The sequence below is a fragment of the Centruroides vittatus genome, unplaced genomic scaffold (assembly GCF_030686945.1).
Source record: "Centruroides vittatus isolate TY-2023 unplaced genomic scaffold, ASM3068694v2 contig_6, whole genome shotgun sequence".
NCBI lineage: Eukaryota > Metazoa > Arthropoda > Arachnida > Scorpiones > Buthidae > Centruroides > Centruroides vittatus.
The window spans coordinates 69,785-87,414 of NW_027122364.1; the positions used below are offsets into that span (position 1 = coordinate 69,785).

At 37.6% G+C, this 17,630-nt stretch overlaps 1 protein-coding gene across 1 annotated transcript in view; it reads left to right on the forward strand.

Annotated features, from left to right (window-relative positions):
* The first annotated feature begins 5,241 nt into the window (after positions 1 to 5,241).
* Positions 5,242 to 17,630, forward strand: part of LOC136979239 (patched domain-containing protein 3-like) — a 28,170-nt gene continuing 15,781 nt past the window's right edge. Inside the window, exon 1 of the mRNA XM_067275181.1 lies at positions 5,242 to 5,288. The gene's annotated coding sequence lies outside the window, so the exon portion shown is untranslated. The remainder of the gene's footprint in view (positions 5,289 to 17,630) is intronic.

Here is a 17,630-nt window from a genome sequence, read left to right on the forward strand (position 1 = left end):
GCAATTAACAGATTGCCCCTGGAAGTCGGCTTCTTACAGAAACACAGCTACCCTGTCATCAAATGTCGCGGCACGCCACTGCTAGATAGTGTGCCATTTTAACATCAAAACTTGAAGAGTGGTTAATGTGATTTATTTTTTCCAGTGCATAGTAAATATCATCTTCAAATTTTTTAAGATTTTCTTCTCTGTCTGTACTTATATTAGAACTCAAGCTTAATTTTGCGGGTAAGAAGAGTTTTATAAAAAAAGAAAAAAACTAGCAGATGAGCCAGATGTTGCTCGGGCAAAAAGTAACGATAACGAAGATTAAGATTATTAGATTATGACCGATTTTACCCGTTTTCATCAGATGCAAGAATTAGGTCCCCCCTCTTCCGAGACTAATTAGAATTTTTAGATGGGTCTAAAAATATGTTCAATTTTTCGCAAAAAAAAAAAACAAAAAACCGTATCTAAAATAGTACAGTAGAAATGGAGCTATTCAGGGTAATTCTTGACAGTCTCCCTTTCCTCCCCGCAAGAGGAATTTCAAAATATCCTTTCTTAGTGTACAGTACATTCTTATGAGTAGGTTATCCTGTGTACCAAATTTCAATTTTCAACTCGTAACCGTTTGAACTCTGAGCTTATTTTTATTACCCATCTCGATTACATTATAAGATTGTGAATGCTAATAACGAGTAAAATATCCATTAAGTCCGACTACAGTGGAGATATGACACATGATCCCTTTTATGTATCTGCCCTGTCGATCTTTAATTGAGAACCAAAATTTAATAGCATTAATGCCCTTTATACACACGCTACTGTGCCAAATTTTGTTTCTTAAACTTCACTCATTCTGAGATATTGTTTAATAGTTCAGAACAGAATAAAGAAATTAAACAAATTAGACGCCAACGCGCGTGGACTCGCGAATTTTTCCCTTTATTTGACATTTTTTGGGTTTGATTTGCAAAAAACTAGAGATTTGCAAAAAACTCGGAGGGTCAAATGTGACACGATTCAAACACTTTTTCGTTTTTTACATACATAACAAGTTGGGAAAGTAAAAAGGACTCGAAGTCGGGAGGATTTTTGAATACTCCGACTTCGATTTAAACACCAAAACTCCACTCTCCCTGAGATAAACCAAAGTAATTCTAATAGTTTTTCCGTACTATATTTACGTTACTAATAGTGTATTAATTGGTTTACCTGTCATGTCTGTGAATACCAATAGTACTATAGACAATGGACTATATAAATTATTCAAATCTGTTAGCGAAATCTATCAGGGTTTCCGCTAACAGGATCACATGATAAAATGTTTACGTCGCGATTAATCACACGGGTGGAGACTTTCATGTGCCTTATTCGGAATGGGGGGTCGTCTCTCGAAATTTACTATCCAAGAAGTTATCTTCCGAGTAAGTATTCTCGCGATCTAACTCCTTTATTTTGTTCACTTATATTATCAATTAACTTTTATATAAAAGTAAAATTATAAAAAACAATGGAGTCAAACTATTTTACTTCTTACGTAATTGTATAATACACGAAAAAATATATTTTTCTTTCTTCTCTGACTTACGGATATCTTATAACTTCAAAAAAATTGTAAAACATTGCATCAACAATGAATAAAAAACAATTAAAGTTAAAAAAGGTAAAACGGAGATCAACTTGCAAAGAAAACTTATTTACGTTAATAAACCTCCTAAATGCATTTCGCCTATAGAATGCCTCTTCAGTAGATTTAATCATACACAGTTCATGCACCGACAGAAACTTATTAAAAGAAACCACTTATATAATTTACAAAAAATTCCCAGCATTCCGCTGTCAACACTCCCGTATTCAGATTTACATTGTTGTTTTGCATAATTATAGCAAAATGTCCGTTTACTTTTTGTTTTACGTTGTCTTTTTCCCTTAATTCTCTTAATTTGACAATTATTAATAATTGTCCTAAGCGGTAGCATATAATAGACCCTTTCTCCTCCCCAAATAATGTTACGTTAGGTAACTGAGGCCCTAAGCTATAGACTTATATAACATAAGGGCCTAATCTATCTGCTAATCCGTTCTCAAGATTTATTGTTTAAATGAGTTCTTTAATTTAACTCATAGAATTGAAAGTTTATTATACATTTGGTCGTTTGTATACGGTTGCTTGTCAACGGTAAACTTCTCAAACTGTTTTGCAAATTTTGCAGAGTCGTAGCTATTAATAAGAGGTTGTCTCTATAATAGAAGACTGTTTCTCTTGGTGAATGGACATGACGAAAATGGAAGACATTTTAGTCTCTACTGCGTATTTTTTAATGTGTAAAAATCGTCAGCCATTTTAAAAAGATTTAATAGTTTTTATCTTAAAATTTTATAAATATTTACCTTAGTATAAGTCTTCCTTTTGTTGAATCTTCCTTACTATATTCTTTAAAATATTGTAAAAAAGGTAATAAAATTCGTATTGTTGAGGTATTTATTATTCGGCTACAGCTTTAATAATATCATAAAACTAAAAAGATTTATTCGATATTTTAGATGAATGAAGCAAGTTAATATATACTTCATAACATTGATTTATATAAAATCAAAATTAATAATATACAAATTTCAAAGAAAAATGGAAATCTTTAATAATTTTAATAAAGAAATATTTTATATTTGAAATAGATGAAACGTATTCTAAAAATTCAATTTTAACAGTTAACAGCCTATTAATTTTAACTATTAACAGCCCCTGTTCTTCAATATTTATAAAAAAATCAACGGGGAAAAAATGAAGAAAATAAAAATGTTATTAAAGATAACGTTTGTAATTTTCCTGATGTAATCACAAGATCATTCAAGTCTAAACAATGAAAGTCTAACAACAATAAATAATGTCCTTTAACTCTTCAAGGCTGAATAAATTTGGAAATTTAGATATAATATTATTTGATGTTTGTAAATTTTAAATGTGAAAAAATAACGAAAAATGAAATATACATAAAAATTTTAAAATTAACTCACTGTTCCTCTCATTAATTTCAGAATATTATCATATTAAAACTCATCCGACTTCACGAAATATAGGGTGTCTGAAAACGTACTATTTCGGTAACATTAGAATTTCCTTTCTTTTTTTTTTTTCTTTTGCTATGAAGGCATAAGGATATTGTGAGAATCGTAGTCGCGATTTTGCGTAAATTCAAGAAAATTTTAAAGCCTATTTCTCTGTTGCGATTGTTAAGAAAACATCGCAGAAAACGGATTGAAACCTTTACTATCAACAATCGGGAGAGAATTATAACATTTGAGTGTTAAACTAAACAAGCTATTGTTAATTAAAGGAGGAAAAGGTAGACTGTCGAACGAGTAATTAGAAGAAAGGTACTGTACAAGTCTCGAGCCATATATGGACGACATTATAACGTCATTGAGGAAGACCTCTAAACCTCTAACCTCACACCTGCAGATTCGTCACCAAACAGTCGATCACCTGTTCATTTTCCCAGGCTAGATCGGATAAAAAGGAGGCAGGAACTTAAGTCGGGTGGACTTGATCAGGCGCCATTATCCAGGCGAATACCTTCAGCCCGCGTGTTCTCATCGACCGTTCCAGGATGGCGATCACAAGACGAACTCCTTGTTTCGTGAAGTTTTCACGAACGAAAGAGAAAACTTCTGTCTTATCATATCCGAAACAGTCTAAAGAGGAATTTAGAAGACGACCATAGCAGACGACGGCTAGACTCGCCATTATCCAGGCCGAGACAGCGGCACGGTTCGTCCCTCATACTCCAGCACCGAAGCTACCTGGAACCTTTCCTTACCACGTCGCCTCACCGGAAGTAGAAAATTTTATTCCTCGCTTTCAGAGGTATTTAGTTAGAAAGTTTGTAAACTCTCTCTCCGCGTTCGATACTAGTTTATAGGGAACCGGACCGCGCCTCGCAAAGCGACGCATTTACCAGTAACATTTAGTTGTGTATTTTGTAACTCTTGTAACTCTAGATTTAGCTCTTTATATTAAAATTTGTATTTGTTAACTTGGCTACCTGTCGTTATTCAGCCTATCGACTTACTCGCGACCTCCCTACTCGACAAATAGCCTTCATGTTTTGAACTCGGTGAACCGAATCGATCGGACTAATCGCGAGTTAGGACGCGACTTCGAACTATCTTAACTGGTGTCAGCTCCTGACAGGGGACAGAAATCTCTCGACTTCCTTTTCTCCGATCATCCAGCCATCCAAAAGACATAGAGATCGGGTTTTACCAACCCGTGCCGATTAAGTAGTCATTACGGATCGCCCCCTTGGCCCCCGGCTCATCTCACAATATGTACAGTACTTCTAGTACAAATTTGTGTATTTGAAAACGGTAATTGGTTTTACGAATTTTGTGTAACTTACATTAAAGTTTCTGGAATAAAGTTTCCATTACACACCATTATTATCACTGATGATGAACCTGGAAGAACAAGAAAGAACGAGTGTAGTGGTGACATGCAATATAAAAGAAGAAAATGCGAGAAAATTACAGACCTAATGTATTTAATATCAGTGCTGAATAATTTCCAGCTCTGTAGAGACTACAAGCCAACCAATGCCGTATGTTATCGGGCTAGATATCGGTTATATATAGAGTCTATATAGACGATATCTAGCCCAATAACATACGGCATTGGTTGACCTATAGTTTATAATGTATCGGGTTGTAGTATTGTTGTTTGTTTCTCTGTAGAGACATTGATGGGCGACATGTGGAGATTGATAAATAAATAAAACTAAAAGAGAAATCTCTTTGAAATAAATATATTTTTTATTAATAATCTCCATAGCGTTAAAAAGATAAAGAGAAATTTCTCAATGTAAGCATTATTCATCTTTTTAACGTTATGGAGATTAATAAACAAGAAAAATCTATTTATTTATATTATAATATAATAATAATAATTATTATTATTAATAACAATACCATTCTTACACTGGTATAGATGACAAAACTTATTGTTTGATTGTGACTTGCTACAGATGTTATTAACTGCTCAGAGTTATTCAATTATATTCTGAAATGTTTGTTTATCAATTAATACCTTCGATGCTCTTTTGTATCTTAAACAACAGACAATTTTATGCAATAGGGTTTTGGAATTTTAATTTACTTGTTAGAGGAAAAAGTTTTTGAAAATTATAAACCGGTTCGAAAATAGAGTTTAAAAGAAATATGTTTTTAATATTGAAACTCATTCTTGTCATTCGACCTTCGTATTAGCACATAATAGAAAATCTGCTGTGTAAAGATATCTTGAGGTAAGAGTCGTTAAATTTTGATAGATTTAAGATTAGAGTAATTTCGTCAATTCCTGTTATTAATCCAACATATACTCAGCAATGTTAATGGAAAATTCTAATTTACTGCCTTTAAATATGCAACATAAACTTTTTTCGTACACATTTTTCTTCCAGTACCGGCTCTCATAATTATAAATAATTAATATTTAAATTAATAACATATAATTATATTGGCTCTTTTAGATCTTACTGCAGATCCCTTATATAACTGCCTTTTATAAACTTTTGTATGCAATAGCTTTGTAAGTTTGCTCACCATTATGTAGTGTGGTTATTATGTATTCAGTATATACTGCACACACATTGTATATAGTCTATTATGTACTATATACACGTTGATTGTCACATACACACTCGAAAATTAAATTTTAATTTGAAAATTTATGAGTTCCACAATATTGTGACATTCTGACAGGTAATCAGATAATTAAATTAATTACTTAAACTGAAGAGAAGTGAAACCCCCCACTTTCTTTTCTCTTTCCCACTTCGATTTTATGATATCTATGTGAAGATTCGAGCGCGATTCTGCGTAAAATTAAGAAAAATCTTAAGCCTGTTTCTCCGTTGCGATCGTAAGAAAACATCGCGCAGAAAATGGATTGAATATCAACGGTACGATCAACAACTGGCTGAGAAATACAACATCCGAGTCTAAACGATAAACAACACAGTGTTAAAAGAGGAGAAAGTTGATTGTCAAAGTCTAAATAGACAGAAGCGTACAAGTCTCGAACCAAATATAGACATGACAGCTACAGATGGACGACATCATAACGTCAGCAAAGGTAACCCTTCACCTCACACCTGCAGATTCTTCATCCAAACAGTCGATCACCTGACTATTTTTCTCAAGCTAATTTGATGAAAGGTGGGGGAAAACTCAAGTCGGTGTGGACTCTTATCATCAAACGCCACATATACAACAAACTCCACCAAGGCTCCCAACACACCTTCTAGGACGGTAATTACAAGACTGACTCCATGACGCAAGAGAAGACTTCCGTCCCGCCATATTCAGAATAGCCTAAAGCAGACTTTTCCATAGAAGACGATGGCTCGAATCGCCTTAAAGAAAAGAAAACTCTGTCCCCGGCTCAACCTCTACAAAAACAGAGAACTGCATCTTTCTCTGAGGTATTTTTGAATGAACAATTGTAAGCTCTCTCCGGAAACGCGACTCGCGTTACGCATAATAATTCGTCGTGAAAATTAGTAGCTTTTGTTACGTTTAAACTTGTCTACCTGTCGTTAATCGGAAACCTGTCACCCTATTGACTTACTCGCGACCTCCCCACACCACTAATTGCCCTCTAAAACCATCGACAGACAAGGAGATCGGATCGCGCCGATCCGTTGCCGAGTAAGTGTCACTAGGGATCGCCTCAGTGCCCTCCCCCCACTAATCTCACATGACATGTGAGATTCACAATTTTTAGGGTTATTTTAACGCATTTTAATAGAAATTTTAAGTAAACATCTATCGCGATAGGTAGAAAAAACATCGCATCAAACACCGATTAAATGACCACTCTACTACCAACAAATGAATGAGTTGCGAATGAGTTGAAGTTAACAGTCAGTTGCGAAACGATAACATCGGATTATAAAAGAAATGAAAAGCGACTCCATGACGTCAACGAAAGTCGTTGCCGAGCTCGCACACCTGCAAAAGTAACCTTCCTATTCTAAACAACTGATGATCACATGACCAAGTTCACATGAAAATAGTATAAAAGGTGGAGACACCCGAAGTTCCGAGCTTTTGTCCTCAGGAAGTAATATCTTTCATAGTGGCCATTCTAGTCTCCCAGACATCCATCCAACTTACCTGATCCAGTCCCAGGAGAAGACCCGGTGGGAAGACATTCATCGGCTTCGAACTCTCCATACGATAGAACGAACGTCACATCGACCAACAACCAATATTCGAGGTATTAATATATATTTGTAAACTCTCTCTCTCTCTCTCTGCAGTAAAGAAATTAGGCACGCCCACGCAGCATAAGACAAGGAATAGTCGCACCAATATTGTATGGTCCAATGTTTGTATTTTATCGCTATAATTTAGCTATTTTGTATAGTCCTTATGTATAGCATAGATTTACAGCTTATTAAACTTTTGTTATCTGTTAACCAATCAACCTGTCTTATTCGAGTAACTGTCATCTATCGATTTACCCACCACACTCACCACTCGAAGTTAGCCCTCCTACTCATCTAAATTGTCAAAAATCGCAAGTTAGCACGCAAATTAGATTCTTCTGAACCACCCTAACTGGTGTCGGTCCTAACAGGACAGGACATTTTGTTCTAATTCATTTACATTTGTTAAGACAAAAAATAAAGCATTACCTTTTCTTTCGTTTCATTCTTTTAATACTTAATTTTAATAACTAACAGAACTTATTTACTACTGTACAGCCAGACGAAACTCTGACGACTAACAACTTTTTAAGTGTTGCCAGATATAAATGTACAATAATTAATACGCCTCTTACATTTATATTGTAACACAAAAAATGTTAAATACAAGAAAAGTAACAGCTAACTTGACAACTCTATTAACAACTTATCTTAATCTCACACATTTTATATTCTATTCTTTTACATTTAGCATTTCTCTATATTTAATGAATTTGACATTTCCTAATGCCTTTGTAAATATATCAGCAATATTATTTTCTGACTCTACTTTTACAAATTTCAAATTTTCCTTTCTTAACATTCTCATGCACAAAATGATAATGAACTTCAATATGTTCTGAGTTTTTTTTGTAAAGTTTCCATATTTAGCAATGGCTACTACACCTGAGTTGTCTTCATATACCTTAATTGGTTTACAAACTTTAATGAAAATCTCATTTATTAGACGAATTAGAAAATTTATTTCTGATACGGCTTCTGATAATGCAATATACTCGGCAAATGTAGAAGACTTTGTTACACTATTCTGCTTTTTGGATTTCCAAACAATCTAATTATAAATCCTGTGGTAGATTTCCTGTCTAGAATATCTTCTGCCCAGTCAGAATCCACAAAACAACCTAACATACCAGTATTATTATTCTTATAATATTTTAATTTAAGGTCTTGTCAAATACAAGTACTTCATGTTTAAAGTGTTTCTCATCGTAAGAATTTTGAAATCGGCTCAGATACTTTACACCAAAAGATATATCTGGTCTAGTACCAATGTACAGAAGTGCACCTATCAAATTTCTATACTTTACAACCTCATTTAAATTAAACTTTTCCAGTTTTTAATTTATTTCCATAGGTGTCTTATACAATTTTGAATTTTCAATATTATAATGTTTAGCTACAGACTCAATATAAGATTTCTGACTTAAGGTTAAAATATTATCTTGCTCATAGTCATATTCAATATCAATACCAATGTAGTTTTGGTTAATGTTACCTTCGGATCCAAAATGGTGGCCGGGGAAATTTTTCCCTACTTCGGACACTGCGACGGGGAAAAAATTTTTCCCTAGAGTCGAGACGTCGACGACGTGGGGATTTTTTCCCCGTTCGGTTTCTACCCTGCGTTCGACGTTGCCGAGTATCCTGTAACCTCAGAAACGGAGACGGTAGTGTGTAAATTTGCGACGGTAGAGGGAGCCTTTTCGTGACGTTGTGCGAGAGTAAAATCGGCGGGAAATTCGTAGGGGTGTTACGAACGAATATGCAAATGCATGATCTGCGACGTGATTTCTGTTCATTTTTGGGCAATTTTATGCAAATCGACTAGTTTCCTGTTGGAATCGTTTACTGCTGTGTTGCGACGAATTGCGTATTGGATTAATTGCTGTGTTTTTTTTTCGTAACGATATTTCATTTGCACACAAATTGCTATCGGTGAATATTTATTATTATTAATTCCTCCAGTATTATAGTATTGTTATTTCTTTTATTACAATTTAATCCTAAAAGTTAGAGAACCAAGTAATCAGAAATTAAGGAAAGACCGTGTTTTTTTCCTCTCCTTACCTCCCCGCGTTTAGTTTATTGCCAATTGTCCGATAATGACTAGTTTTGCCGATTTGAGTTGCAACGACAAATTTTGGTCGAGATGCACTTCCTGTGATTTCTACAAGTTAATGGAAGACGACTTTTCGGAGCTAGGTTTGCCTCCCCGTATCGATAACGCATCGAATTTTGCTGTAAAATTAAGCATACAGCCGACCGAGTCCGTTTGCATTCATTGCGATGAAGATAAGAAATGCTTCATATGTCAGGTGAACGACAGATCAGAAAACACTGTGAATTGGATCGTTTGTAAATACGTGAATTCCGGCAGTACGATAATAACGGACGAATGGAAAGGATATATGCACATTGACGACATAGAAGGAGTAGCGGTCGAACATAGAACAGTCAACCATTCGAAAAATTTCGTCGACCCCCAAACAGGAGATCATACTCAGAATATCGAACAATCGAAAAGTGAGTAAAAAACTCCTCTTTTTGTTGTTTTTTTATTGTTTATTTCGGTTAAAAAATCCGCGGAGTCTGCAGAGAAATTCAAGATGGCGGCCGGAACCGCGGCCATCTTGAATGCAGGGGAAAATTTTTTCCCCGTCGCAGTCTTCGAAGTAGGGAAAAATTTCCCCGGCCGCCATTTTGGATCCTAGGGTAACATTAACCGTAGTTTTTTTACTCTACCTAAATCCTTCATTCTAAACTTATTAGATAACTTGCTTTTAATATCAACAATAACTTGTTTATCATTACAGCAAACCAAAAGGTCATCAACAAATAATAAAATGTAAATTGTCAAGTCATTCTCCTTTTTAACATACAGGCAATAATCATATTTACTCCTGTAAAAATCAAGAGTAGTCAGAAAGTCATTAAAACATTCATACCATGCAAGAGGACTTTCCCTTAATCCATTTAATGACTTATACAATTTATAAACTCTATCAGTGCCATATTCATAACCAATTGGCTGTTTTACATAAACTTCAGACAAAACTTTACCATTTAGAAATGCTGTTTCTACATCCATTTGATGAATATTTAAAGAATTTTGACAGCAGTAAGACAGTAACAACTTTAAAGTCGGCATTTTAGCAACAGGAGAATAAATGTCATCAATACAATCAGTTTGTTGAAAACCTCTTACCACTAACCTGGCTTTATATTCACTTTCACTCTTCTTTCTGTATATCCATTTCACATCAATTACCCTTTTGTCCTTGGGAGGCTTGCTTACAAGTGTCCATGTATTATTTATCACAAGACTGTCCATCTCAGAATTCATTGCTGCTTTCCATTTCTCTGAATCATCACATGTCATCGCCCCCTGAAAATTTTCTGGAACAGTAGCATCACAGTAATTTACACTTATACTGTAATAACCAAATTTATCATCAAAGCGGAGTGAAAGTTTAATTTGTCTTCCAGATCTTCTTCCTTTCGTTTTTTCTTCATCATCTTTTATGTCATTATTACTATTTTCTTCATGTGTATTGTCTTTTTCCAAGTCTTTTGTCATATCCTTTTCTTTCTGGTTTGTACTAGTAGAATCTTCTCCTTCCTTTTCCTTTGCTTGGTCTGAATCCTTTTGTCTTTCTTCCTTATCTTCATTCTTTCCCTCTTTCTCATTTTTAAATCCACACAAGTTTACATTTTCTTCTATTATGTCACAATGTCTAGCCATTATAACTCTGCTATTCATCAATACTCTATATCCAGTATCTGTATATCTAATCAAAATCCCAACCTCTGCTTTCTTGTCTTATTTAGATTTTCGTTTTTCTTCTGGAATTCTTACAAATACTTTACTTCCATATAATTTTAAATCTTTTACTGATGGCTTCCTTTTGAAAAATAATTCATATGGCGTTTTTCTCTCAATGGTATTAGTTAAGGGACAAACTCCCAAGCACCAATGACCAAAAGAACAAAAAAACGAAAATTTTTAACTTAGTTTGCATCGTTGCCCGATCCTGGAACATCATCCTATGTAAATTAGACAGTGCGGAGCTACACTGGATGAACAATTAAAAGCGGAACAGCCAGGACCAAAAGGAGAGAGAGCTTCAGGTGACCAAGGTGGTAAACGTCAGTGATAAGTTCGAGGAAATTGTGTTTGGCTGTACATTATTTATAGCTTGAGGAGGAGATAAAACGTTTTCTTTATTATGAGAAAGCTGTACAAGATTTTGATATTGTCTGTGGTTTGTGGAAATTATTAGTTTTAAATAAAGTCCTGGTCTGGTACTTGCCTCATTATTATGTAACCTATTGTTGTTTCCGAAAACGGTGAGTTACATAACTGGCGCCCGAACAGGGACCTTATGGGTCATAAGCAAGTTTTTTTTTGAGTTTATTTCAGATCGAACCGTTAGTGTATTTGTTTTGTATGGACGAGAAAATAATGTCTGAGGAAGATTTCATTACTCGTGAAGAGTTCAGGACTTTACAAAACCAGCTGACAACGTTATCGCAGCAAGTCGCTGCACTGACGCAAAGTATGGCAAGTATCTCTTCTGCCTTATCTTTTAAGCAGGCGGAGCCGCCAGCCGAGAACCGACCCGATCCCAGGGAAGTGAGCCAAACCAGTCCGGGGGGAAGCATTCCCAATAGGCCGCCAACAGGTACATCTACTCCCCTCCCACCAGTGACACCAAATACCTCGGTGGTGATTGTCAATGCTCAACCTACGCCATCTAAAACATTTAACGGGACATCTGAATACCCGGCGGCCGACTTTATCCAAGATATGGAACAATATTTTTTCGTTAATCAGGTCTCAGCTAATCGTTGGGTTGATACAGCCGCCTTCTTATTAGAGGGTTCTCCAGCTAAATGGTGGAGAAACGATGGACGGAAAAGAGTAGGTAATAGCTGGCCTCTCTTTTCCCATTTACTTAAAGAATTGTATTCTCCTCTTACAGACGAAGTCGCTCTAGCAAAGAAATTATTCAGCCAATCGTATGATGGTATGTCTGGTGTCGAACAGTACATTTGGGACACTGTTCAGCTGTACCGTGCGTGGAAACCCTACTCCAGGGACGAAGAAATCGTCCAATGTATAACGACTCAAATGCCTTTAAATTTACGTGAGTATCTAGAAATTAGACATTGTTATTCTATTAATGACTTAGTGCGAACTGCCAAGGAGTACGAATTTCGGAGAAAGCCGACCAGTCACCGATCTGCGGAACGAACCGATAATTCGAGAGAAAGTTTACCTGAACGCGCACTAACTCAACCCCTTAGTGCGGAAAGAAAGCCTCAGACGACCCATAGAGTTCCGGTACGATGTTATACTTGTGGAATTACTGGGCATTATTCAAGGAACTGCCCCCAAAATAAGCGAGCCGGATACCAAACAGTTCCGAAAACGTCTGACCCTATACAGGACCAAGGTAAAAGGGGAACCCGGAAGTTAAACTAATACCGAGGCCAAGAAGGGGGGCTTGGTCCTCGAGGTATGAAAAATCCTCTCAACTGGGGCTAATACTAAAAACTAAAACAAACTTACCAGGACTAACATTGATTATTAACGATATAATGACTAGTGCTAGAATTGACACTGGTGCGGACCATTCGTTAATAAGTGCGGACATATGGCGCCAAATTATTCGAAAATCCCCGGGGATAATTCTTCGCCCAGGCCCTGATATTAAATTAGCCATAAAGGGCAGGTATTATAAAACAAAGGGCAGATTTGTGGCCAACCTTCGATTAAATGGCACCTTATTGTCCCATGAACTCGTTGTGATTGACGGACTTTTACTTCCATGCCTGCTCGGAAGAGACTTCCTACAGAAATATAAGGCAGTGTTGGATTTTAGTAACTCAGAAATGGAAATTACTATCCCCGAGACAGCGGTAGGGATTAAATACAACTTAAAGGAATTGCAGACGCCATTGAAAGGAGAAGAGTTAACAAAACTAAAAACTGTTTTGAATAAATTCTCACATATTTTTAGTGACCACCCTGGACTCACCAACTACGTAGAACATGCCATCGAGACGGGGGATGCCCCTCCAGTTTCGAGCAGACCGTATAGGTATTCGCCTGTAAAGCAAAAAGAAATGCAAAGGCAAATAGCAGAAATGCTAAAAGAAGGGATAATCAGACCTTCCAATTCGCCATGGGCGTCGCCTGTAGTGATGGTGAAGAAGAAGACGGGAGACTGGAGACTGTGTGTAGATTATCGTAAGTTAAATAGTATAACAGTAACAGATAGATTTCCTTTACCTATCATTTCAGATTTGTTGAAGTCGCTAAAAAAGGCCAAATTCATTACTACACTGGATTTGTCGTCAGGGTACTGGCAAGTACCGGTAAAAGAGGGCGATAGGGCCAAGACAAGCTTCATTACTAGCGAAGGACTCTACGAGTTTTTAGTAATGCCATTCGGATTAAAAAACGCACCGGCAACTTTTCAACGCCTGATGAATAAAATCCTGAATGGAATGAGGTCCCGCTATTGCGAGGTATATTTAGATGACATAATTATCTACTCGTCTACCTTTTCAGACCACCTTCAACACCTTGAGAACGTTCTGCGGCGACTGTCGGAGGCAGGCCTGACAATCAAACTAACCAAAAGTCATTTTTGTCGACCCGATGTACATTACTTAGGGTTCCATGTAACTGAAAAAGGGTTGTCCACAGACCAAGGTAAGGTGGAAGCAGTCAGACAATTTCCACAACCTAACAACACGAAGCAGCTAAGCACGTTTTTAGGTATGTGTAGTTGGTACAGCCGCTTTATTCCACATTATGCAACTATAGCCGAACCACTGTACTGTCTGCGACGAAAACGTATCAAATGGAATTGGAGTCCCGACTGTGAGAAATCCTTCCAATTATTAAAAGAGCACCTTATAACTGCTCCTGTTTTACAGCTACCTGAACCCAACGTCCCATTTGTACTCTACACCGATGCCAGCACCGTAGGACTTGGAGCTGTCCTCTGTCAAGACCGCCCCATAGCCTATGCAAGCCGAACCCTTCAAAAAGCTGAGAGAAATTATACAACGACTGAATTGGAATGCCTCGCCATCGTGTGGGCTGTGGAAAAGTTCCGCGAATACCTTGATGGGACAGACTTCACGGTAGTTACCGATCACGCAGCTCTGCGATGGCTACAGAGTTCGAAAAACCTTTCAGGTAGCTAATGAGGTGGGCATTACGCCTACAAGAATTTAACTTTTCTATTAGACACAGGGGTGGCAAAGATAACCAGCTTCCGGATGCTTTATCTCGCTTACCACTCGAAGCGGACAATGTAAAGGAAACGGATCTTTCTACGAAGTTACTAACCATCGTAAGTATCACTAATAGAGAGGAAATAATCCAGGCACAGCGAAACGACGCCGAATGGAAGGAGTTGTATAAATACTTACAGGAGGGGGATTTACCCTCAGATCCAAAAATGGCATCCGAATTAATTGGTAAGTCACGACACTATGAAATTATTGATGATTTATTACATTACCATCGTAGGAAAAACGACAGAGGATGCCCGAGACCCGTAATTCCAAAGGCACTCAGGCCAGCAGTATTAAATGAATTACACGATCATCCGACGGCAGGGCACCTCGGATCGAGAAAAACGGTCAAAAAAATCGGGCAAAGATGTTATTGGCCCGGTATGAATAAGGAGATTAAACGATATGTATCCAGCTGCCACACCTGCCAAACTACTAAATGGATGAACAATTAAAAGCGGAACAGCCAGGACCAAAAGGAGAGAGAGCTTCAGGTGACCAAGGTGGTAAACGTCAGTGATAAGTTCGAGGAAATTGTGTTTGGCTGTACACTATTTATAGCTTGAGGAGGAGATAAAACGTTTTCTTTATTATGAGAAAGCTGTACAAGATTTTGATATTGTCTGTGGTTTGTGGAAATTATTAGTTTTAAATAAAGTCCTGGTCTGGTACTTGCCTCATTATTATGTAACCTATTGTTGTTTCCGAAAACGGTGAGTTACATAACTGGCGTGACTTACATTCGTGACTTACCAATTAATTCGGATGCCAGTTTTGGATCTGAGTGTAAATCCCCCTCCTGTAAGTATTTATACAACTCTTTCCATTCGGCCTCGTTTCGCTGTGCCTGGATTATTTCCTCTCTATTAGTTATACTCACGATGGTTAATAACTTCGTAGAAAGATCCGTTTCCTTTACATTGTCCGCTTCGAGTGGTAAGCGAGATAAAGCATCCGGAAGCTGGTTATCTTTGCCACCCCTGTGTCTAATAGAAAAGTTAAATTCTTGTAGGCGTAATGCCCACCTCATTAGCCTACCTGAAAGATTTTTCGAACTCTGTAGCCATCGCAGAGCTGCGTGATCGGTAACTACCGTGAAGTCCGTCCCATCAAGGTATTCGCGGAACTTTTCCACAGCCCAAACGATGGCGAGGCATTCCAATTCGGTTGTTGTATAATTTCTCTCAGCTTTCTGAAGGGTTCGGCTTGCATAGGCTATGGGGCGGTCTTGACAGAGGACAGCTCCAAGTCCTACGGTGCTGGCATCGGTGTAGAGTACAAATGGGACGTTGGGTTCAGGTAGCTGTAAAACAGGAGCAGTTATAAGGTGCTCTTTTAATAATTGGAAGGATTTCTCACAGTCGGGACTCCAATTCCATTTGATACGTTTTCGTCGCAGACAGTACAGTGGTTCGGCTATAGTTGCATAATGTGGAATAAAGCGGCTGTACCAACTACACATACCTAAAAACGTGCTTAGCTGCTTCGTGTTGTTAGGTTGTGGAAATTGTCTGACTGCTTCCACCTTACCTTGGTCTGTGGACAACCCTTTTTCAGTTACATGGAACCCTAAGTAATGTACATCGGGTCGACAAAAATGACTTTTGGTTAGTTTGATTGTCAGGCCTGCCTCCGACAGTCGCCGCAGAACGTTCTCAAGGTGTTGAAGGTGGTCTGAAAAGGTAGACGAGTAGATAATTATGTCATCTAAATATACCTCGCAATAGCGGGACCTCATTCCATTCAGGATTTTATTCATCAGGCGTTGAAAAGTTGCCGGTGCGTTTTTTAATCCGAATGGCATTACTAAAAACTCGTAGAGTCCTTCGCTAGTAATGAAGCTTGTCTTGGCCCTATCGCCCTCTTTTACCGGTACTTGCCAGTACCCTGACGACAAATCCAGTGTAGTAATGAATTTGGCCTTTTTTAGCGACTTCAACAAATCTGAAATGATAGGTAAAGGAAATCTATCTGTTACTGTTATACTATTTAACTTACGATAATCTACACACAGTCTCCAGTCTCCCGTCTTCTTCTTCACCATCACTACAGGCGACGCCCATGGCGAATTGGAAGGTCTGATTATCCCTTCTTTTAGCATTTCTGCTATTTGCCTTTGCATTTCTTTTTGCTTTACAGGCGAATACCTATACGGTCTGCTCGAAACTGGAGGGGCATCCCCCGTCTCGATGGCATGTTCTACGTAGTTGGTGAGTCCAGGGTGGTCACTAAAAATATGTGAGAATTTATTCAAAACAGTTTTTAGTTTTGTTAACTCTTCTCCTTTCAATGGCGTCTGCAATTCCTTTAAGTTGTATTTAATCCCTACCGCTGTCTCGGGGATAGTAATTTCCATTTCTGAGTTACTAAAATCCAACACTGCCTTATATTTCTGTAGGAAGTCTCTTCCGAGCAGGCATGGAAGTAAAAGTCCGTCAATCACAACGAGTTCATGGGACAATAAGGTGCCATTTAATCGAAGGTTGGCCACAAATCTGCCCTTTGTTTTATAATACCTGCCCTTTATGGCTAATTTAATATCAGGGCCTGGGCGAAGAATTATCCCCGGGGATTTTCGAATAATTTGGCGCCATATGTCCGCACTTATTAACGAATGGTCCGCACCAGTGTCAATTCTAGCACTAGTCATTATATCGTTAATAATCAATGTTAGTCCTGGTAAGTTTGTTTTAGTTTTTAGTATTAGCCCCAGTTGAGAGGATTTTTCATACCTCGAGGACCAAGCCCCCCTTCTTGGCCTCGGTATTAGTTTAACTTCCGGGTTCCCCTTTTACCTTGGTCCTGTATAGGGTCAGACGTTTTCGGAACTGTTTGGTATCCGGCTCGCTTATTTTGGGGGCAGTTCCTTGAATAATGCCCAGTAATTCCACAAGTATAACATCGTACCGGAACTCTATGGGTCGTCTGAGGCTTTCTTTCCGCACTAAGGGGTTGAGTTAGTGCGCGTTCAGGTAAACTTTCTCTCGAATTATCGGTTCGTTCCGCAGATCGGTGACTGGTCGGCTTTCTCCGAAATTCGTACTCCTTGGCAGTTCGCAC